The 24,202-nt window shown below is 44.7% G+C and overlaps 2 non-coding genes across 2 annotated transcripts; one reads left to right on the top strand and one right to left on the bottom strand.

The window, feature by feature from the left end:
* The first annotated feature begins 3,959 nt into the window (after positions 1 to 3,959).
* LOC121448986 lies at positions 3,960 to 4,073 on the top strand. Its single transcript, XR_005974446.1, has one exon. It is a non-coding gene; the product is annotated as a U5 spliceosomal RNA (small nuclear RNA).
* A 14,146-nt stretch (positions 4,074 to 18,219) lies between these two features.
* On the bottom strand, positions 18,220 to 18,337 carry LOC121448988. The gene has a single exon (XR_005974448.1). It is a non-coding gene; the product is annotated as a U5 spliceosomal RNA (small nuclear RNA).
* Between the last annotated feature and the right edge of the window lie 5,865 nt (positions 18,338 to 24,202).

The following is a 24,202-nucleotide window of genomic DNA, read 5'->3' as shown; positions in this document are numbered from 1 at the left end:
AATGGAGTGTCTAAAGTGCTCAACATTCTCTCGGGAATAGATTGCTGCTGCCAGAAATCTAAGTTATTTAAATGCCATACTCTATAGCTCTTTGAAGTGGTTGAAGATTACCTATCTATGCAGAATACAATCTCTATGTATCTAAAGAACCTGATTAGTCTAACTTTAAGTATGACAAACATAGATGACTATTGATCTATAATTCTTAATACCTATATAACTTAAAAAGACTAAGACTTCATATTAGAATATTATACAATAAACAAATGTACAACAAGTGAGGACAATCACCTCAAACTGCAAACAATGTAGAAGTATCTTGATCAGAGGTAGAAATGTACATTGCAACATGATAAATATATATCAATATATAAAAATGTTTTAAGCAGAGCTAGAAGCATGTATTCATATAATATTCAATATAATTTAACTTTGTATCAATATACAAGCATCTATACCAATGTAATTGCCTATAAATAATAACTAACGAGTATTCACTCTACTACAAACTATTACTATAGTGGGACTAAGCTCACATTAGTCCATTATCCCATCCAATAGCCCCCTTTTTATTTATTTATTTATTTATTTATTTATTTATTTTATTTCTTTGTATTTTGGATTTTCAAGAGAGGGTTTCTCCATAGCTTTTTGGTTCTTGTCCTGGAACTAGCTCTTGTAGATGAGGCTGGCCTTGAACTCACAGATATCTGCCTGCCTCTCCCTCATTTTCTCTATCCATTCTTCAATTGAGGGACATTTAGGTTGTTTCCAGTTTCTGGCTATGTCAAACAAAGCTGCTATGAACATAGTTGAGCACATGTCCTTTTGGCATGATTGAGCATCCTTTGGATATATACCCCCAAAGTGGTATTGCTGGGTCTTGAGAAAGGTTGTTTCCTAATTTTCTGAAAAATCAACACACTGACATTCAAAGGGGTTGTTCCAGATGTATATTGCCTTTATTATGTTTAGGTGTGTTCCTTGTATCCCTGCTCTCTCCAAGACCTTTATCATGAAGGGATGTTGTATTTTGTCGAAAGCTTCTTCGGCATCTAACGAGATGATCAAGTGGTTTTTATTTTTCAGTTTGTTTATATGGTGGATTACTTTGACAGATTTCGTATGTTGAACCATCCCTGCATCTGTGGGATAAAGCCGACTTGGTCATGGTGGATGATGGTTCTGATGTGTTCTTGGATTCAATTTGCCAGTATTTTATTTAGTATTTTTACATCAATGTTCATGAGTGAGATTGGTCTGTAATACTCTTTCTTAATATTGTCTTTCTGTGGTTTGGGTATCAGGGTAATTGTAGTCTCATAAAAAGAGTTTGGCAATGTTCCTTCTGATTCTATTGTGTGGATTATTAACAGCCTTACTCAAACGTGCAGGAACGAGTAAGCCAGGGCATGCAAGAGCTGGTAACTAAAGAGAAACTCAATATTGCACCTTTCTGTGAATTCCTATTCTAATGGGAAAGAAAGTCATTCACACCAAGGGGTAGAAATCAAGCCGCATTGGTCAGATGAGGACAGCATCGCTGTTCGCACAAGCTGGCAAGGACTGCACTAACCACTGTCCTGAGGACACTCCTTGCAATGATTGCCACGCTCCTACCTTGTGCTCAAGTCTCAAACTACACAGAGCATAAACACAAGAGCCCAGACTCAATACATCCCAAGTCTCTTACATATAGTCACACCGAGCATCCTAGGACAAAGAACAGGAGTGTGAAAACAGAAAGGCACGGGCATGAGTAGAGCGGGGAGTGTGGATCTTACTCTATTTGATTGGAGTAAGATCTTTTTTTTTTTTTTTTTTTTTTTTTTTTTGTTTGGTTGGTTTTTCGAGACAGGGTTTCTCTGTGGTTTTGGAGCCTGTCCTGGAACTAGCTCTTGTAGACCAGGCTGGTCTCGAACTCACAGAGATCCGCCTGCCTCTGCCTCCCGAGTGCTGGGATTAAAGGCGTGCGCCACCACCGCCCGGCTCTGAGTAAGATCTTAAAAGAGGCTTTAGAGACGGAGAAGTGGCTCAGTGGAGTAATACAGTAACATGTGAAGCCTTTGATGAAGCCGTCTTCATCTCCTCCCCACTTATACAGATCTCACACATACTAGTTCTCTCTCTCTCTCCCCCCCCCCCCCTCTCTCTTTCTCTTTCTCTTTCTCTCCAGAGTGTCCTGGCTGTCCTGGAACTTGCTTTGTAGACCTGGCTGTTCCTCAACCCCAGATCCACCTACCTCTGCCTCTGAATACTGGAATTAAAGGTGGGTGCTACCGTTGTCCCACTTTCTCTCTTTGATAAAGGGTCTCACTATTTAATACAGGTTGGCCACAGACTCTGTGTGGGCAGGCAGAAGATCTATAATTCCAGCATTCCTAAATCAAGATGGAAGATGAAGACAGGAGACTCACCCAGAGGCTCCCAAACTACCAAGCATGGAGGACTACGTCAATGGAAATAAAGACCCTATTTCAATAAGGCAGAAGGGCAGAAACAGCTCCCCGCGGTTGTCCTGAAATCTTCACAGGGGACACATGTGCACCATGACACTCAGGCGCTTCCTCCCTACACACACACACACACACACACACACACACACACAATTTTTTTGATCTCACTATGCAGCTCAAACTGTCCTGGAATTCACTGTACTTATCAGGCTGACCTGGAACTCACAGAGATCTCTGCTTCCCAAGTGCTGGGATTAAAGGTGTGCAACACCACTGCAAGGCACAAGTATTCTTTAAAGGAAAAAGACTTATGTGTGTGTGTGTGTGTGTGTGTGTGTGTGTATAGTTTTGACAGACTCTCACTATGTAGACCTGGCTAGCCTAGAACTCACTATGTGAAGCAGGCTAGCCTCAAGCCCATACATATCTGCCTGCCCCTGCCTTCTGAGCACTGAGAAAAGGTACGCACCATCACACCAGGCCTTCCTGTGTTACCCTATGAAATTCCATGAGAGAGAGCATCCTATTCACCCACATTCCCAACCCTCAACGCATGGTCTGTCCCTCTGGAATCAGTTCAGAAGAGCTTTGTGGCTATATCCTCCCAACTGAGGCAGACATTGTCATTGTCACCTTCATTTTATAGGTTAGCAACTGGAATTTCCTTTTTCCTTTTTTTTGAGACAGGATTTCTCTGTCGCTTTGATCCTCTCCTGGAACTCACTCTTTAGAGCAGGCTGGCCTCGAACTCACCGAGATCAACCTACCTCTGCTTCCCGAGTACTGGGATTAAAGACATGTGCCATCAGAAGGCTGTTTATTTTATTTTTAATTAAGAGAACTTTTAAGCTTGATGTGAGGCACATGCCTGTCATTACAACGTTTAGTAGTAGGCAGGAGATCAGGAGTTCAAGATCGTCCCGGGTGATGAGGCAAGTTGCTAGCCTGGGATACACGAGACTCCCTAATGGCTGCCTCGTTGAGCCCGAGGCAAAGAGAATTGTGCTCATCTTCCCAGGCGAAACTGAGTTCAAGACCAGCCTGGGGGGCGTTCGAGACACCGTCTCAAAATTTCAAGAAGCAAAATCAAAATATCTCCCCCCGAAAAAAAGAAAAAGAACTGTTACTTGATGTAAATTATAAAACCAGATTTTTATAGCGGGGCCAGGCGTTTAGAGTCCTATGAATCTGGTTTCTGCGCTGCCCCCTGGCGTCGGCCCAACATTTACTCCGGGAAAATGAAATCTCCATTTCCGGACACCCGAGGTTGGTGAACCAGTGTTATTTACATACCCACAATGCACTGCACGCAGGTTAGTGCGAAATTTAAACGTGTAAGCGCTTTTATCTTCTCTTTCTCGCTTTCTTTTCTTCCTAGTTATGTGCGTTTTGGAGACGTACGTGAGAGGAAAGCAGGCGTCATCACTTACTTCGTGGAGCTAGCGCCCATCGGTTATCTAGGAGCTGTAGTCGACCGAGAAGGGTAGGCGGGTGAACGTTTGCATACTCTGGTTTCTCTTCAGATCGTATAAATCTTTCGCCTTTTACTAAAGATTTCCGTGGAGAGGAACAACTCTGAGTCTTAACCTAATTTTTGAGGTCCTGTTTATACAGGGCTATTACACTTTGTTTAAAAAAAGTATTTGTTTTTCCATCTTTGTTTTATCTCCTTCTGGTCTTATCAATGACAACGGAACACCTTGTATACGTTCTTTGGTATGGTTTGTTGCATAGCTTTCTTCATTTTGTATAAATAACTTCTTACCTACAAAACTAAAATACCTTTTTGTACATTGTGATACTGTTACCACTCATTGCCTCTCTTAGTAGCAGTGAAGCCTTAGTAGCCTTCTGATGCTGTATCCTACTGGGATTGTAGCATTGATCACAGTCAAGTCGTTTTGAGTGGTGTTGCAGTTCGCGATGTTCCCTGCCCCGGTGTCTTAATGTTAATGCAGTTTCCTCAAGTGTAGGGTAGGGTGTAAGGTTCCTTGTAAAGTCTACATGGTGGATGCCCGTGTGTGGGGGAAAAAGCAGGGCTGTGGTCAGGACCTTCTTAGCCAGCTCCTGGAGTTCTGGCTCCTGTCCCTGAACCTCTTCACTCAGAAGGATTAAAAAGCAAGCAAGGGAGGTGCCAACACGTAAAGCTCACTACTTTTCAGTCCTTTTATGGCACTGAAGTTGAAAAATTTCGTTCAATGACCTTCCATTTAAGAACGCGAAAATCAGAATCAAGAAAGGACTTCTCCAAAGAATTTATCTCCATTTATAACTGCTTTGAAGAGAAAAATGTCACTTTCCTCTCGGAAAGATTGCTGTTCCAGGAAATGTCGACAAGGGAGGACTTATCACAACCAGCAGTTTATAGAGAGAAGAAAATCCAATGAGTCCTGTCCCTAGGGTAGAGACAGGAGAGGCTGTACAGCGTGAGGCCAGCCTCCTGAGTGAAACCGTGAGACCCTCTCAGAACAACAAACACAACAGAAAACAGGGCTGGTGGTTGGCTCCGTAGGTAAGGACACATGCCACCAAGCTTGTCAGCCTGAGTTCCATCCCCAGTGTCCACACGGAAGGACAGAGCTGTCTCCAACAAGTTGTTCTTTGACCTCCACCGCACACTGTGGAAGGGAGGTGTGACTCAGTGGTGCCTTGTTACCTAGTACTGTTAAAAAAAAAAAAGTGATATATGCTTTTAATCCTAGCACTCAGGAGGCAGAGGCAGGTGAGTGGATCTTTGTGAGTTTGAAGTCAAACTGGCTCGCTTAGTGAGTTCTAGGACAGCCATGGCTACACAGTGAAACCCTGTCTCAAAAATAAAAATAAAGAAAAAAAAGAATAAAAGAAAAATAAAAAGGAACGATGCATAAAACCGTGAGTGTCTTTTACAAATAACCCACTACTTGCTCCCTAGGGACATAAAATTAAATGTATCCCTTGGTTAGGAGCACACTGATTCACTGTCACTTACTTTGTCAGGTCCATGCTGGCCAAAAGTCAGTGGACCAAATGACCGGCTTGATGAATGACAATTCACCAAATCACTGATTTACTGAAGACACATGTCCTTCAAGTATTTGTACAAGGTTTAGCAGTTCATATCGGTGGCAGAATCCACCCTCTCCCAATCCCAAGGGCCCCTTCCTCAGTGCCCCCTTTCTGCCTTGTGCTGGCCGTTCCTCCATGTCTATGACCCTGACACCCTCATACTAGCTGCTAAGAATGGGCAGTCAGGGGCCATGCAAAAGCTTTTGCAGATTTCACTGCAAACACTGTTAAATCTGTTTGTCTGTATTAGGTATCTATTTCTATAATAAAAACCATCCCTAAAATGTAGTGAGAGACAGTAAAGCTCTCACTATGTAGCTCAGGCTAGGCCTTGAACTCACTATGTATCCCAGGCGCTGACCTCAAACCCTTGATCCTATGGCCTCAGCTTCCAGAATGCTGGGATTACGAGCCTGTGGGATTACATCTGGCTAGTAAGAATTTCTGTACCTTAGTGTTTATGGGTCAGAAATCTGACAAGAACTTCTCTGAGCACTCAGTTTCTTCCTTTTCAAAAACTAATTTACTGTTATTTCATTTGCATTGGTATTTTGCCTGTATATATGTCTGTGTGAGGGTGCCAGATCTTGTGAGAGACATTTATTAGCTGCCATGTGGATGCTGGGAATTGAGTTTGAGTCCTCGGGGAGAGCAGTCAGTGCTCTTAACCTCTGAGCCATCTTTTCATCTCCCCATTTTTTTGTCTCTTGTTTTGTAGCCCAGGCTGGCTTCCCAATCCTCCTGCCTTCGGCTCCTAAATGCTGGGAATACAGTGTGCATCACCATACCCAGCTCTGACTCGGGATCTTTTGTGAGGTTTTCCAGGCAAAGATACCAGCCAGACTACTGTCCTCTGAAGGCTGGGCTGAATATCACTCCCCACATGGCCATGTGACTCTCTCCAAGGCCTTGGAAGACAGTACAGGCAATGAATGGTACAGGAAGCCTCAGTTCTTCATTATGGTGGCCTTTGCTTCTGGCTGCTGAGTGTCCTCACAACATGGCAATGGTTGTGAGGACAAAGAGATCCAGCCTGGTGTGCTGGCACACAGCTATAATCTTGGAAGCATAAGCAGTTGGAGCTCTGTGAGTTCAAGGCCAGTGTGGTCTATAAATTAAGTTTCAAGGCAGCCAGGTCTATAGACCCTGGAGAGAGAGAGAGAGACAGACAGACAGACAGAGAGGAGAGATAGAGAGCAAAGAGCCTTCCAGGCCTTCCAAGGGCCTGTGAAATGGCTCAGCAAGTAAAGATGCTTGCCTCCATGGCTGATGACCCAAATTTGGTTCTGCGATCCACATGGTAGAAGAACTGATTGCAAAATACAGTGCAAGAGGGACATTTGTAGTGTCCCATAGTGGGTTGGGGATATCAGCGGGTGACAGAATATGGCATGCAGAGAGAGCTTGACTGTGGAGTTTATTGAGAAGAAGGTACTGGGGAAGGGAAGGGAGAGACACAGAGAGAGGAAGGGAAGTAGGGAGGGAGGGAGGGAGAGATGAGAGAGGAGAGAAGAGGGAGAGAGAGAAGGAGTGCTGCTTGCATAGTGGGAAGACATAGATCAGGAGTGGGAGGAGCTTGTTTCTTAAGAGGCCTTTGCACCTGCTTGCCTTACACTGTGTTATGGCAAAAGTAAAACAGCCCTGTTCCCCAAGTGACCTGTAGGCCATGAGCGGCATAGAATGCCAGGCAGGGAGCCACGCAGCAGATGAGAGACTTGTCTCACCAGGAGCTGCAGCCAAGGCAAGTGAGAGACAGACTGATAGGGACACCCTGCAGAGTGAGGTTGGATATTTATTCAGTAGGTTATGTAGGGAAAAGCAAAAAGGGGAGAAGAGAGACGAGCAGAGGGGCAGAGAGAGAGAAAGAGAAACAGAGAGGGGTGAGAGGAGTTACAGCAGCAGCTACCTCTTTGGAAGAGAGATGGAAAAGAAAGGAGCTCAGACTGCAAGCCGAAGAAAGGTCCACCTGCGTCAGTGGTAGACTTGGAGAGGTAGTGGACAGTGCTTTTCTCTTAAAGGGACAGAACAGACCATTACATTCCCATCTATTTTTTTATAATAAAAAGGCGGGAGAGCCAGGCCGTGGTGGTGCACACCCAGCACTCGAGAGGCAGAAGCAGGCGGATCTCTGTGAGTTCGAGACCAGCCTTGTCTACAAGAGCTCGTTCCAGGACAGGAACCAAAAGCTACAGAGAAACACTGTGTCGGAAAAAAAAAAAAAGGCGGACAGCTAGGCACAAAAGATTAAAGGAATTGGGATGGCGGAGTAGATTCTCAAGACTGCTTCCTGTTATTTGTGGGTGTCGTCTTGGGGGGAACCTGAGAAAGCTGGGTGCTGGTCACATCCTGGACTTGTTGGTCTCTTTGTTCCTGTCCAGTGTTTGTGATTTGGAAATACCTGGTGTCTCTTAGACCTGTTTAAGGTATTGGCAGAACAGAGGACAAAGTTACATTTAGAAAAAAAAATTAGGACCAGGGAATTGGGAGGGGTGTATCTGACCTGTTTAGGTGGGTCCTTCAATTCGGCTCCCTGGAACTCACAAGAATTCTTTGGGCTTGTGAAAATTTAAAGAGCAGCATATTTATAGCAGAATGACTGTGACAAATATTTTTTGCATAATGAAAAGTATCTTTAAGACTATAAAAAACAGCGTGAGAGAGAAATTTGATAGCATGTACTTGTCCTCACACCTTTATAACTTGCAGGTACATGCCTTAATAACTTGTATTTGTATTTTGCTTAAATTTGTTTGGTAAAGTTGTTCTTTAAACTGACAAAACCTCTCAGCTCTCAAACTGCATCAGAGGTCTTTGAGAAGGATAAAATTTACTTGAGTTATTGATTTAAAAACTACAGAGAACTTATTTGGTTGGCACCTAGAGCTACTCCTCACGGTTCTCCATGGTCACCAAGGGTCGTATTTTTCTTTTGCTGTTTAGTGCAGGGCCTGCCAGGCTCCAGAAGATCCTATGGGCTAGGAAATCAGTAGGAAGACAAGCCTATCTTCACCAGAGCAGCTAGGCTGTCAATTCTAGCTATTCTGTCTACTGTCTGGAGATGTTCAGTTTAGATGAAAAACAGTTTTATTCAGTGGTCACCACTTGGCAGTTGAAGCAAATTGTGGATGGACATTGTTTTGTGCCCATTTGTCTTTTGTCTTCTTTGGAGGAAGTAAAGTGCTGCTGCTAGGAGCCAACCTGTCTTTTTCTTATGAAAAGTTTTTTTTTTTTAAAGATTTATTTATTATGTATACAACATTCTGCCTCCATGTATGCCCGCATGCCAGAAGAGGGCGCCAAATCTCATTCCAGATGGTTGTGAGCCACCATATGGTTGCTGGGAATTGAACTCAGGACCTTTGGAAGAACAGCCAGTGCTCTTAACCACTGAGCCATCTCTCCAGCCCTATGAAAAGTTTTTGTTTTTTGTTTGTTTTTTTGGTTTTTCGAGACAGGGTTTCTCTGTGGTTTTGGAGCCTGTCCTGGAACTAGCTCTTGTAGACCAGGCTGGTCTCGAACTCACAGAGATCTGCCTGCCTCTGCCTCCCGAATGCTGGGATTAAAGGCGTGAGCCACCACCGCTCGGCTGAAAAGTTTTTTAATAAATATTTAAATGCTATATTCCTCAGATCTCTGAGAAGTTGAGGACCGTTTATCAGGTATAACTACAGTATAGAATCTGCCTGGACGCCGGCCAGTTGTGGCACACGCCTTGAGGCAGGCGGATCTCTGTGAGTTCTAGGCCAGCCTGGTCTACAAGAGCTAGTTCCAGGACAGGATCCAAAGCTACAGAGAAACCCTGTCTCGAAAAACAAAAAACAAAAACAAACGAACAAACAAAAAATAAAGAATCTGCCTGGAGAGCTGGGTCCAAGCTTGACTGTACTAGCATTTAACTTAACAGAAAGATTTACACTCGTTTTTTTTTTTTTTTCGAGACAGGGTTTCTCTGTCCTGGAACTAGCTCTTGTAGACCAGGCTGGCCTAGAACTCACAGAGATCCATCTAATTCTGCCTCCTGAGTGCTGGGATTAAAGGCGTGTACCACTATAGCCTGGCCTAAGATTTACACTTGTAAAGAGACAGAAAGAAGCCGGGTGGTGGTGGCACACGCCTTTAATCCCAGCACTCGGGAGGCAGAGGCAGGTGGATCTCTGTGAGTTCGAGGCCAGCCTGGTCTACAAGAGCTAGTTCCAGGACAGGAACCAAAGCCACAGAGAAACCCTGTCTCGAAAAAACCAAAAAAAAAAAAAAAAAAGACAGAAAGAAGAAAAAACTGCTTGCAATACTAGGTTAATGGCAGAATTGACAATATTAATATATATTTTTTAAGTGTATTCTTTTTTTTAATATTTATTTATTATGTATACAATATTCTTTTTTTTTTTTTTTGATTTTTCGAGACAGGGTTTCTCCGTAGCTTTTTGGTTCCTGTCCTGGAACTAGCTCTTGTAGACCAGGCTGGCCTCGAACTCCCAGAGATCTGCCTGCCTCTGCCTCCCGAGTGCTGGGATTAAAGGCATGTGCCACCACCGCCCAGCTCCCATAATATTTATACTGTGTTTTTCTTCTTTAATTCATACAAACACATCACAGGGTTACATTGCTAAAGAGAGAAAGTAAAAGGCAAAACAAAGGATGAAAACAAATGACAAAACACCACTAACAACAGAAAAACCTCAAACTATGTACTAGTTACAAATACAGTAAAACAGCTAGAAACAAATACTGCTCTATCGGGTTCAATGATAACTGTAGTGGCATTTCAATTGTATTTTAATAAATAAAGACTGCCTGAAGATCTGAGAGTAAAACAGTCCCACAGCTCAGCCTTACTAACCAGGTTATGGGAACACACACCTTTAATTCCAGTAGCCCCAATGACATGAACGTTTAATCCCAGTAGCTACACGGTTTAATCCCAGTAGCTACACGATTTAATCTCCATGGTGCATGCTTTTTTTAAAAATATTTTATTTATTTATTTATTTATTTATTTATTTATACAGTATTCTGTCGGCTTGTATGCCTGCAGGCCAGAAGAGGGCACCAGACCTCATTACAGATGGTTGTGAGCCACCATGTGGTTGCTGGGAATTGAACTCAGGACCTTTGGAAGAGCAGGCAATGCTCTCAACCGCTGAGCTATCTCTCCAGCCCCCATGGTGCATGCTTTTAACCCCAGCCCTAGAGAGGAATATAAGATCGGGGGAGACAGCTCTCAAGACAGTTTCATTCTGCGTTTCTGGATGGCAGGATCGTCAATTCAGAGTGAGGTTGAGGTTAAGACCAGTGGCTGGCTGTCTTGCTTTTCAGATCTTCAGGTTGAACCCCAGTTTCTCTCTCTGAGTTTTAATTAATCGTGCTTCAGCCAGGCATCTACATCTCACTGTGTCTAAAACAACTCCAGCCAGGCAATGGTACTCACACCTTTAATTCCAGCACTGGGGAGCCAGATGCAGGCAGATGTCTGTGAGTTTGAGGGCAGTCTGGTCAACAAAACAAGTTCCAAGACAGACTCCAGAACTATACAGAAAAAAAAAAAAAAACTCTTCAAAAACCAAAGCAAATCAAACCAAAAAACAATTTCAGCGCTGGGCCACCTTCTCCAGTTGAAGTGATGGGCAGTCACTCTTCCTCTGTAACTCAACACCACAGTAGCCCTTGAGCCTCCTCTTAGTCTCCATCTCTAGGGTCCACTGACGACCTTGCAAGTGTCTCTAGAATCCGACATCTCACTGCTTTACCCCCTGGCTCATGCCCTGGACTGATCCTCATCATTCCTGTTTCTGCTTTTCTCCCAGCCTCTTCCAGGCTTTGTCCTGCACTGCTGAGGATGGGGCCTCAGGCCTCACGCCCACTGTGTAACGTTCCATCGTATCCCTGGCTGAGTCTACTCTTTATTTTTGAGACAATATCTTCCTAATTTACGTGTGCTCTATAGACCAGGATGACTTTGAGCTTCCTGCCTCCGGTCACCAGTGACAGGAATAGCAGGTCAGTGCCACCAAGTCCAGCTAACTCAGCTTTGTGTCAGTTTTGATTTAATTTCAGTTCTCCAACTCTCCCTGTTGCTTGGGACTCACTCCGTAGATGATCAGGTTTGCCTTGAACTCACAGAGATCCACTTGCCTCTGGCTCCCGAGAGCTGGGATTAAAGGCTTGAACCACCGTGCCCAACTGATATTTTTGTTCTTTTTAGCATAGATAAAGAAAAAGTAAAAAAAAAAAAAAAAAAAGATTCCCCAGAGTGGCATAGGCTCCATGGAATTCGAAGACTTTCTAGTTTGGTTGGGGTTTTTCCCCCAAGGGGAAGAACTGGTTTTGTTTAAAGACCGTTTCAAGTAGCCTCATCTGACCTGGAACCTTAGTCTATAGCCAGGACAACTTTTGAGTTCTGGTGCTCTGATCTATGCCTCCCCAGTACTGAGGTCCTAAGCACACAGGTGTAGCAAGAATAATAAAACCCAGAGACTGATATGGAGGTTCAACCCGAAAACCGGAAAAGCAAAGCAGCCAACCCACTAAAGAAGTCTTACCCCTATCAAGGGCTGGGTGACCACAGACTAAGCCGACTAAACTGTCTAAACAGTCCAAGCCTTTCTCACCCCTCCCATTTTATGTTTCCTCTAGTGCTGGGATTAGTGGTGGGAGTTCCTAGGACTAGCATTAGAGGTGTGAGCACCTAGCGGCCATATTAGTTGACCAACAACCGGATTCGCTAGTTTGTATTCTGCTTTTTGATGTTATAAAAAAGAGGCCCCGCTACGGCTCATCCTAGAAGACAATGGCTCTAGGAATAGCAGGACCACCCAAAAATTGTCCAAAATGCCCTAATAATAGAGCATAATTACCCCTAATATGCGAGGGCTGCCTATACGCATATGGACATGTCTTAGTTCACCAAAGGTAACTTTTTCTTCGAACAAGACAAAACAAAACAAAAGAGTAAAACTTCTCCCTCATTCTCACGTAATATGGTGAAATTCACAGCACTGTGAAGGAGACAAGATGGAAAAAAGAACTCAGCGATTTCTCGTTTTAAGCAATGACGCCTGTGCAGTGCATTGTGGGTATGTAAATGAGGCTAAGTCACCACCCTCAGGTCTCTGGAAAAATCTTAAATATTTCTTTTCCCCCGTGTAAAGGTGTGGGCTGACCACCAGGGGGCAGTGCAAACTCCAGATTTTCGGAGTGGAAACCTCAGCAGCCTGAATTCAAATGGAACCCCGGAATTGCAGTCAGTTGTAGAGCCCTTGAGTACACGCGAGGCGCTGGATTTCACCCTCCGCATTAATCAGTAAATAACACCTCGAAAATGAGCGTATCCGTACGTTTCTTTAACACAAAGGATTGCGCATCCGAGGTCCTTGCCTCAGACACTGGACTGTGTGTCAAGCCCTGATAATGGGAAGGTCAAAGACACAGGGGCCAAACCCTGGAGAGAAGGGGGGGGGGGGCAGAACTTACCTCACCTAAGATTTGCCTCGAACGCCATCAGAGACTAATACAACTAGACCGCTGTGGGGTTTAGTTCTCTCCTTCAGCGATGTTTGGGACAGGTTTTCATGAACCCTATGTTGACCTGCCCTGGACTGATCCTCATCATTCCTGTTTCTGCTTTTCTCCCAACCTCTTCCAGGCTTTGCCCTGCACTGCTGAGGATGGGGCCTCAGGCCTCACGCCCACTGTGTAACGTTCCATCGTATCCCTGGCTGAGTCTACTTCTTATTTTCGAGACAATATCTTCCTAATTTACCTTGGCTGACCTTGATGTTTCTCTGTAAGCCAAGATGACTTTGAGCTTTCTGGGGAAATTTTGACTTAGTGTGGGTTCTCCTAATCTCCCAGTTGTTTATTCTTTTGTTAGGGTTATTTGTTTCTTTTGTTGGTTGCTTAGTTGGCTGGCTGGTTGTTTACAATTCACTAGTAGATTAACCAGACCAACTTCAAACTCAGATCAACTTGCCTCTGCCTGCCAACTCCTGGGATAAAGGCATGCATCATCACCACTGTCCTGGTTGGCGTGTTTGTTTGGTTTGGTTTGGGTTATATGTTTCCCCCTATATTTTGTTGTTTTTCCTTGCTTTTCTTTTTTTAGGAGACTTTGTTGATGTTTTGTTTTTTTCCAGCCAGGGTCTCAGTGTGTAGCCCATAAAGTTCATAACTCAGATAACTGTTTCTGCCTCCTGAGTGTTGGCATAGGGTTCAAAGAAAGAATTCTAAAATTTTCTTTTCTAGTTTGGTTGAAATTTTTTCCTCAAAGGGGAAGAACTGGTTTTTGTTGTGTTTGTTTTAAGAGGGTCTCACGTAGCCTCCTCTGACCTGGAACCTTAATCTATATTCAGGCACAACTTTGAATCTGGCCCTCTTGTCTTTACCTCCCCAGTTCGAGGTCCTAAGCACACACCCCTACCTGCAGGTTTGACAGAGGTGTGGGTGGAAGCTGAGATTTGTGCATGGTATATAAGCAACAGGCCCAGTGAACCAGCTCCCAACCTCTCAGCTTTTTAGTCTTTAGATTTGCTCGGATGAACTTAGCGCGACCTTAAAGAACTGACTGTAAACAAAACGCGTGAATTTTGTGGCGTCGCTAAGGGCATCCAGAACTTCGAGGTTTACTGGCAAGGGGTGAAAAGAGGGGACACGTGAAGGGCTAGCCAGGGAAAAGGAAGTGAAAGGGCTCAGGAGAGAAAGTGGAGAGACAGCGCAAGAGAATAGGTAGTGAGTGAATTTCTGCGCAGAGAATTTCAACGAACGCAGGCATGGAGAGCGGAGCTAACTACCTGGACCGTATTACTATGGCAAACAGAAAGACTTCGCTTTCTTCTAGGGTTAGCCTTATAAACATGAGAAAAAAAACACTACTTCTGTTTTAAAACACGACGTTGGTCCTGTTGAGCCATCACAGAACCTCCAAAAATTGGTTTGAATTTTGCTTTATTGATAGAGTAAAGAATACAATAACAGCATAGACTTCTCAAAGCATTATAACCTTACTTTAGTAGTGGTTACTTTTTCTACAATAGCTATACTAATAAATAAACTACGTAATACTTCATGTCATTCTCTCATTCATCGGGAAAGTCGTGTACCATTGTAATGTTGGAAAAACGAAGGCGGTCCAGTGTTTAATTAAGCAATGACGCCTAGCAGTGCATTGTGGGTATGTAAATGACGCTAAGTCGCCGCGCTGGGATCTCCGGAAATATTTCCTCCCCTGTCCCCCTATGTAAAAGTGTGAGATGACCACCAGGGGGCAGTGCCACCTCCAGATTTTCGGAGTGGAAACCTGCTCAGGAGTCTGAATTCAAACTGAACTCCAGGAGTGCATTCAGCTATAGAGCCCTTGTGTGTGCGCTAGGCACTGGATCTTACTCTCGGCATTAATCAGTAACTAAACAAGAGCTCGAAAACGAGCGTATCCGTACGTTTCTTTCTTTTTTATTTTTTATTTTTATTTTTTTTATTTTTTTTTTGGTTTTTCGAGACAGGGTTTCTCTGCGGCTTTGGAGCCTGTCCTGGAACTAGCTCTGTAGACCAGGCTGGTCTCGAACTCACAGAGATCCGCCTGCCTCTGCCTCCCAAGTGCTGGGATTAAAGGCGTGTGCCACCACCGCCCGGCTTGGTAATAGCCCTTTCGAGTAAGCCAATCACAACCCCCCTTGCTTCTGTGGCCTGCTACTTTTAAAGTAGCCTGTGCATGGGGCTGGAGAGATGGCTCAGTGGTTAAGAACATTGCCTGTTCTTCCAAAGGTCCTGAGTTCAATTCCCAGCCACCACATGGTGGCTCACAACCATCTGTAATAAGGTCTGGTGCCCTCTTCTGGCCTGTAGGCATACACACAAAAGCAGCCTGTGCCTGCTATTCGAGGTCTCTCAGTTTCATGCTTTTGCATAGGCTATAGTGTGTGAGGTTGTGCTAGAGTCCAACATTGTGACATTTCAATTGTATTTTTAATAAAGATCTGAGAGTAAGAGTCCCACTACTCAGCCTTACAGAACAGGTGGCTTTGGGAACACAGACCCACCGGTGGAAACTGAGAATTTGTGATACATAGAAAACTACATTACATGGAATTTGTGTTATAACTAAGAGAACAGAATGTTATACTTGAGCTTGAAAATCGAATCCACAGGAAAGTATGCTCAATGCATTCCTAGAGAAGAAAGCTGCAACCAGCACTCTGCTTTTGGAGTAGGAACGGTGGTCCTGCGTAGCCGTTCCACAGGACCTCCAAAAATTGACTTGATGATATTCACCGGATGGTAAGAGATAGAGACAACTTGGGTATGTTGCATGTGTTCCTTATAATACTTTAATCTTAGTACAATAACGGTAATTTCATTCTCAAATAAATTACGCAATCCTCATGCTTCGGTCGCTTATGAAGTACCATTATGAACAGAATCAAGATGGAAAATGAACTCAGCGATTTTTTTATTTTAAATTAAAAAAAAAATGACTCCTGTGCAGTGCATTGTGGGTATGTAAATGAGGCTAAGTCACCTCCCTCAGGTCTCCGGGAAAATCTTAAATTTCTTTTTTTCCTGTGTAAAGATGTGGTCTGACCACTAGGGGGGGCAGTGCAAATTCCAGGCTTTCGGAGTGGAAATCTTCTCAGCCGTCTGAATTCAATTGAACCCCGGAAGTGCAGTCAGTTGTTGAGCACTTGTGTATACGCTAGGCGCTGGATTTCACCCTCCGCATAAATCAGTAAATAAACACCTCGAAAATGAGCGTTCGTTTCTTTAACACAAAGGATTGCGCATCCGAGGTCCTTGCCTCAGACACTGGACTGTGTGTCAAGCCCTGATAATGGGAAGTTCAAAGACACAGGGGCCAAACCCTGGAGAGAAGGGGGGGGGGGGCAGAACTTTTCTTACCTAAGATTTGCTCCGAACGCCATCAGAGACTAATACTACTAGACCGCTGTGGGGTTTAGTTCGCTCCTTCAGGGATGTTTGGGACAGGGTTTCATAAACCCTATGTTGACCTCAATCTCTCCACGTAGCTGAAAATGACTTTGAAGGCGAGATCCTTAAGTCTCCTATTGTCTTGCGGTGAAGTTAGCATATGTTAGAAGAAAGTTATATTTGAAACGGAAAAACTACACATCTACAGAAGACTGAGAAAAATTGTACAAGGACTCAGATATGTTTGCTTCCTATTCTTAGTAATACTCAAATAATTAATATGATCTGAAGAGAAAGCAGGGTATATAGTACTGTCTCCGCCCATTGTGTTCGGCCACCGCTAAGTCTACATAACCAATGGGTGTTTGGTGCACAACATTAGTGGTCAGTGACTTCTGCTTTCGTCTCGCATGAAGGCTCTGGGAGCCGCTTCACTACTGAGAAAACAAAAGGACGAGAAACGAAGTGAAAGCGTTTAAATGGAAACGCGGGACTGTGAGCAATGCATTGCGCGTATGTGTGCTAGCGGTGAACCACCACCAGAGGGCAGGACGAAAACCGTGTGTACAGGCGTGTACGCACCACCCACAAAGTCTGATCCCCCACCCTTCGAGAGGGAGCGATTGACACTTGATGGCTACTGAGGGAGGGAGACTGTGCTGTGTTGCTCCTGCCCAGTAGGACTCCACATCCATACGAATTTGGGCAGCACTAATTGGACTCAGGAGGTTATTAATAAGCACGTGATAACAACAAAACAATAAGTAAAATAAAAGGACATGAGGTGGGAGGGAGTCGGGTGTAGTAAATTCGAGGAGGTAATGGTGGATGGATGGTGTCTTAGGGTTTCTATTGCTGTGTCAAAACACCGTGACAAAAAGCAAGTCGGGGAGGAAGGGTGTATCTGGCTTACACTTCATTCAGCCCTGCTGTTCCTCACTGTAGGAAGTCAGGGCAGGAGCTCAAACAGGGCAGGACCCTGGAGGCAGGAGCTGATGCAGAGGCCGTGGAGGGGTGCTGCTTATTGGCTTGCTTCCCATGGCTTGCTCAGCCGGATTTCTTACAGATCCCAAAGCCCAGAGATGTCACCATCCACCATGGGTGGGTCCCTCCCACGTTGATCACTAAACGACTAATTGCCTTACAGCTGGATCTCATTGAGGCATTGCCTCAACTGAGGCTCTTTCTCCTGATGATTCTAACTTGTCCAATTGACAGACAAACCCAGCCAGTGCAGATACGATCCACACACATTGGAGAGCCGGGTATGGTGATCCACACATTTAATCTCAACACTTGGAGGCAAAGGCAGGTAAATCTCTTTGACTGGAGGCCAACCTGTTGTACAAGTTCCTGGCCAGCTAGTGTAACAAAGAACCTGTCGCAAAATAAATAAATAAAGACTTGCGAATGGTCTTGATGCATTCACTGTACACAGTGCTGAGCACCACTGGGCTTGCCCAGGGACACAGGATGTGGTCCAAGTGGAGATAACAGAATGTTGGGATGTGGAGCCCAGGCCTAGCAGATCCCGAAGAGCAGAGTTGGTAACCCTGAGATTTACCTCCAAGGCACCAGGAAGCCACAGGGGAGCTCGAAAGCAGCTCAAGAGGCTGGGGCAGGAGTATTGCATGAATTCAAGGCCATGGTGGTCTACGTGGAAAGTCTATGCTAGCCTGGGATATACACTGTGATTATATCTCCAAAAAAAAAAAAAAAGGAGGTGAGGAGCACCATATAAAACAGAAGAAAGAAAAACTCTGAAATGGAAAACATGGCCTGATTAGGTATGTACTTTGATTTTGTTTTTTTTTATATTCAATTTTAAAATTTGGGCTATGACTCAGAGCTGTTCCTTTTCACGGAAACCTTTAGTAAAAGACGAAAGATTTATAGGCTCTGAAGAGAAGCCAGAGTATGCAGCGGTGCCTCCACCCATTGTCCTTGGGTGCAGGTAACTCCTGCATAACCAATGGGAGCTAGCTGCACAACATTAGTGTCAGTGACTTCTGCTTTCATCTCCCATGAAGTCGCTGAAATCCGCATCACTGTTGAGAAAACAAAAGAATGGAGTTGAGGTATAGGAAGTTGGAGGAAGGTAATGGTAGATTCATATTGTGTTAGGGTTTTTTTTTAAACATATGTGTACAGTGTTCTACCTCCATGTTTGCCTGCAGGCCAGAAGAAAACACCAGATTTTATAATAGATGATTGTTGTTGCTGGGAATTGAACTCAGGTCCTTTGGAAGAGCAGCAGTGCTCTTAACGTCTGAGCCATCTCTCCAGAACCTTCATATTCATTTTTGAAAGTATGAGAATTAGCCTGGCATGGTGGCTCATGCCTTTAATCTTAGCACTTAACGGCACTGGCATTTGGACCTCTGTAAATTTGAGACTATCCTGGTCTACATGTTGAATTCCATACAGTTAGGTCTACATAGTGAGATCCTGTCTCTTAAAACAAAATAAGTTGTAGTATCAGACCTGGATGTGAAGTCCTCTTTTTCCTTGGTGTCTGTTGGCCACCAGTCCACAGAGACAAAAGACAGAGGGGCAGAAGCGATGACCGAGAGCTTTGGATGGGGGAAATGGCCTTTCAGGAGGTGACCATTGACACTGAGGGAGGGGAGATATAAAGGATGGGGAGAGAGACTGGGGGACAAACACCTAATTTGCATAAGGTGCCAGGCTCCTGTCCTAAAGTTGATTTAGTGGCAGCGCAGCCCTGTCAAAATGGACAGAGCACGTTACCTAGTTACCATGTGGGCAGCAAGGGAAGAGCATTTGAAGGGAACTGCATCAAGGGTCATCCTTGAGGTAAGTCAGGCATAGGGGCCTAGAGACAGATTTCAATAAGGCTAGGCAGAGAGCAGGAAGACCCTGTGGGGACGGAATCCTCCAGGTTGTGTCTAGCCCAGGAAGGGCTGCAATGCTATGGTGGACTGCAACCTCTGACCAGCAGGGCCTCCAACCCTGGACAGATGAGTCAGTAGTTAAGAGCACTCGCTGTTCCAGTAGAGGACCTGGGTTCAGTCCCCAGAAACCACATGGTGGCTCACAACCATCCTTACAACCTATGAATTCCATGGGAAACAACACACCCAGACATACATGATAGCAGAAAACTCATACACATAAAATTTAAAAAAGCAGGCAAGTCTCCTGATACTCAAGTGAACTGACTGCCCTTCCCAAGTCATGTACTGAGGATCTATCATTTATACATTAGTGTTTTTTTTTTTGGTTTTTTTTTTTTTTTTTTTTTTTTTTGGTTTTTCGAGACAGGGTTTCTCTGTGGTTATGGAAGCTGTCCTGGAACTAGCTCTTGTAGACCAGGCTGGTCTCGAACTCACAGAGATCCGCCTGCCTCTGCCTCCCGAGTGCTGGGATTAAAGGCGTGCGCCACCACCGCCCGGCTTACATTAGTGTCTTTATGAGGGTTACTATTTCTGTGATGAAACACCATGACCAAAACAATTTGGTAACAGTTCATCATCAAAACAGAGTGGGTGGGAACTCACACAGGGTTGGACCTGGAGGCTGATGCTGATGCAGAAGCCATTAAAGGGTGCTGTGTACTGGCTTGCTCTCCATGGCTTGTTCGGCCAGGTTTCTTATCAAACTGAGGACCACCTGTCCAAGGATGGCCCCACTCAAAATAGCCTGGGCCCTCCCCTATTGATCACTAATTATGAAAATGCTGCATAGCTGGATCTTATGGAGGTAGTTTCTCAACTAAGGCTCTCCTCACTCTGATGACTCTAGCTTGTGTCAAGTTGACATAAAACTAATGAATATAATTAAAATGTGTTTTTAAAAAAGATTTATTTATTCTTGTTTTATGTATAGGGGTGTTGTGATGCCAACTGGAGTGGCACCATTAGGAGGCGTTGCTTTGTTGGAGTATATATGGCCTTGTTGGAAGAAGTGTGTCAGTGTATAGCCAGACACCAAGTTCTCATATATGCTCAAGATACTGCCCAGTGTCTCAGTTCACTTCCTGATGCCAGCACGAGGTAGGACTCTCAGCTCCAGCACCCTGTTTGCCTGCATGCCACTATGCCCCACTATGGTAATAATGGACTAAACCACAGAAAATGTAAGTCCCCCCATTGAAGGTTTTTCTTTCTAGAGTTGCCATGGTCATGGTGTCTCTTCACAGCCATAGAAACCCTAACAAAGGCAGAAGTTGGTATTAGAGCCTGGGGTATTGCTGTGATAGGCCAGACCATATTTTTGCTTGAAGGATTATGGGCTTTGGGTCTGTGGATTAGGAAAAGCAGTTGAACACTTTAAGTGGTGGTTACCGGGCCATATTAGCAGGGGCATGGACGACAGTGGTGCCGAGGATGACTTGAACTGTGGAGGGAGGGGCTGTCTCAAGAGGTTTCAGAAGAGAAGAATATTAAAATGTGATCTATGAGACTCTGCGGGACTCCCGGGAAACGCTCTCCCGCACCGCCCGCCCGATCCTCAGCCTAAGCAGTAGCTCTGCGTTCACTCTCAACTCTGACCTCTGAAAAACACCGTCAACGTCCCCGGAGCCTCAGTCGCCTACTTATGTCGTCACAGTGTTTTTCATGCCACGCCCAACGAGACAGCGGCAAATACAATCTCATTAGTGCTTTCCTAGCTTTTCTTACAGGAATTTACAGTACTGGCGTTTTATCTCCTTAATTCATTGCGTTCATTGCTGTATATGGTGAAGAATAACACCCAAACATGCGTGCTCATCCAGTTCTCCCGTCGTCATTGGCCCAGGAGACTGTTCCCCTCACTCCCCCGGTGTGGTTTTGGTACCCTTGTCAAAATCGTGTGACCGTATAAGTGAACATTTGATAATACTCATTGTCTGTAGTCTTTTACTTTGGTTTATTTTTCCCCTACGTCAGTACAATACTTACTTTGTTTTTATAGGTTACCTTGTTTTATCGGTTGTTTATATTTTTACATAAGCCTACCTAACGCCTCCAACTTTGTGTGTTTTCCAAGTGTTTTGTATGTTTCAAATCTGTGCAGTTCTAGTAGACAGTATGAAGGTTTTGATAGAGATTGCTTTGAATCTGTAGCCTGCTTTGTTAGTATGGCCATACCAATATTTATCCATCCAATCCATTAAAAAAAAGAAATCCTATCTCTAAAAAAAAAAAAAATCAAAAAAAACCCCAAGCAAACAAATAGATAAAACAGATATTGCCTGCATTCATGCCCCGGAGCCCAGAAGAGGATGTCCGACTCCTGGGATTGGAGTTATTGACAGCTGTGAGCCACCATGTGGCTGCTGGGAATTGAACTCAGCTCCTCTGGAAGAACAAGTGCATCAGCATGACTGTTTCCTATTGCTTTTTTTTTTTTTGTTGTTGTTGTTGTTGTTTTTTGAAATCGGCTCTCACTGTAGACCAGGCTGGCCTGGAATCCACTATGTAGCCCAGGATTTCTTTGGAAACTGGATTATACCAGAACTTTTCCTAAAAGGCATGGAGTCTTCAGTTGGACTATCTGCAAACCAGAAGTGGGGGTGGGGTGTCCAGAATCTCTGCCTTCACCTTGCATCTGTTTACCCTGCTTTAAGCCACCAGCTCGATTCAGGATACAGGTACACTAATCACTCGGGGAGTGTCTGTCTGAAATCTTTGGCACTGAGACCATGCCATTGTCCTTAATCCTAATGGCACAAGGGCACCTGAGGAATCTGGCTGTCACCTTGGATTCTAGGAGCAGGTGGCAAACCAGAGAACTGCAGAGATGGGCAATTATCCCCTCTGGCACTGTAGCAGTACCGCGGCTTTTGTTTCCTGAGTGCTGGCATTACAGACATGGGGTGCCACACCTGATCTTTCTTTAGGGTCTCCACTGTTACTGGTGGTCAGGATCTGAGTCAAGTGTCCCCAGGATCTTGGCATCTTCTTTAAGAATTAAATAGGTACTGAAAAGTTGGCTACAGATTAAAAGTGCTTGTTGCTCTTTCAGAGGTCCAGAGTTCAGACATCCTGTTTTAAACCTCCTTCACGACCTGCGCACTCACACACACACTCACCTACACATGGCTCAGCAGTTAAGAGCGCTCCTGCTCTTTCAGAAGTTCCAGGTTCAATTCCCAGCTCAGACATGATGGCTCACAACCAATCTGTAACCCCAGTTTTAGGGGATCCCATGCCCTCTTTTGATTTCCTTAGGTACCAGGCACACACTTAGTGTATAGACAGACATACATTTAGGCAGATTATCTATACACATACAATAAGAAGAAATGTAATAAAAAATAAACTTAAAAAAAAAGTTGGTGGTTGCTGGGCGGTGGTGGCGCACGCCTTTAATCCCAGCACTCGGGAGGCAGAGGCAGGCGGATCTCTGTGAGTTCGAGACCAGCCTGGTCTACAAGAGCTAGTTCCAGGACAGGCTCCAAAACCACAGAGAAACCCTGTCTCGAAAAACCAAAAAAAAAAAAAAAAAAAAAAAAAGTTGGTGCACACCCAAGTCAGAGGCAGGCGGATCTCTGTGAGTTTGAGTTTGGGCCAACCTGGTCTACAAGAACTAGTTTCATGACAGGCTCCAAAACTACAGAGAAACTCTGTCTCAAAAAAAAAAATTGGTGGTTGTACACACCTTTAATCCCAGCACTCTGGAGGCAGAGGCAGGCAGATCTCTGAGTTCAAGGCCAGACTGATCTACAGAGGGAGTTCCAGGACAGCAAGGGCTACACAAAGAACCCCTGTCTCAGGGGGGAAAAAAAGGAGAAAGACACTATTGAATAAGATTCAATATTGAGGAAGAATGTGGAGACCCAGAACAAAGGAAATAGTGAGGGGGACTCTGGAGCAAGACGTGGGGTAAGAGGGGAGTGGAAGCCCCTTACATGAGAGTGCAGATGTCACCTCCACACCAGCGTGATCATGGGTTTGGAATGGACCTCATTACGGCTCCATTGTCATTACCCCGAATCCTGACCAGCCTTCCTTCCTGCTCTACCTTTTCAGCATTTACCCCGTGACAGGCAAAGTGACATAAAAACCAGGAAGCTGGAGCTACATGGGGTGGCTCACACTGTTACTCTCGGCTCTCAGGAGGATCCATCTCAATTACAGGATGAGAGACCCTGTTTCAAAAATCTAAAAAAAACCGGTTGGTGGCTCACACCTTTAACCACAGCAGAGGGAACAGAGGCAGGTAGATCTCTGTGAGTTCTAGGCCAGTTTGATCTACTTAGCAAGTACCTGGTCTGCTTAGTAGCTAGGGCTACACAGAGATTCTGCCTCAAAAATAAATAAATAAATCATCTAAAAGAGAAAGCTGAGTGTGACGGTTCACATCGGTAATCCCAGCAGCTGGGAGGCTGAGGCAAGCGACCAACACAAGTTGAGACCAGCCTGTTCCACACAGTGAGTTCCAGGCCAGCCAAGGCTATAAAGTGAGACCCTAAATAGAGGGAGGAAGGCGGGAAGGGATAAAAAAAAAACAGGAAACCTAGCTGAGGGCTGGATATTACTTGTCATGTCTCGTTCGCCTGCAAAGAGGGCCTCTGCTGTCGTAAGTGTTCCACAGACCTACCTGAAGGGAAAAGTATTGTTCAAGACCCACAAGACCAACTTCTCAGCACAAAGATTTGTTTGCCCCAGAGGAACAGAGGACAGGGAAAGGGACAGAAGGTAGAGATTAATAGAGGACGAGGGAGAAGAGCCAGGTGCCAAGGGAAATGCGGCAGGGATATTTATCCTAGAGGGACAAAGGACCGCCTCTGCATAGAGAGGAGATGGCCTTTGTACAAAGTAAAATGGCAGTTTACA

Source organism: Microtus oregoni, unplaced genomic scaffold, assembly GCF_018167655.1.
Source record: "Microtus oregoni isolate MIOR12 unplaced genomic scaffold, Mior012 000005F_ref0000423, whole genome shotgun sequence".
Lineage (NCBI taxonomy): Eukaryota > Metazoa > Chordata > Mammalia > Rodentia > Cricetidae > Microtus > Microtus oregoni.
Note: the sequence above shows the minus strand (reverse complement) of the source record. Positions and strands in the feature narration are given on the sequence as shown.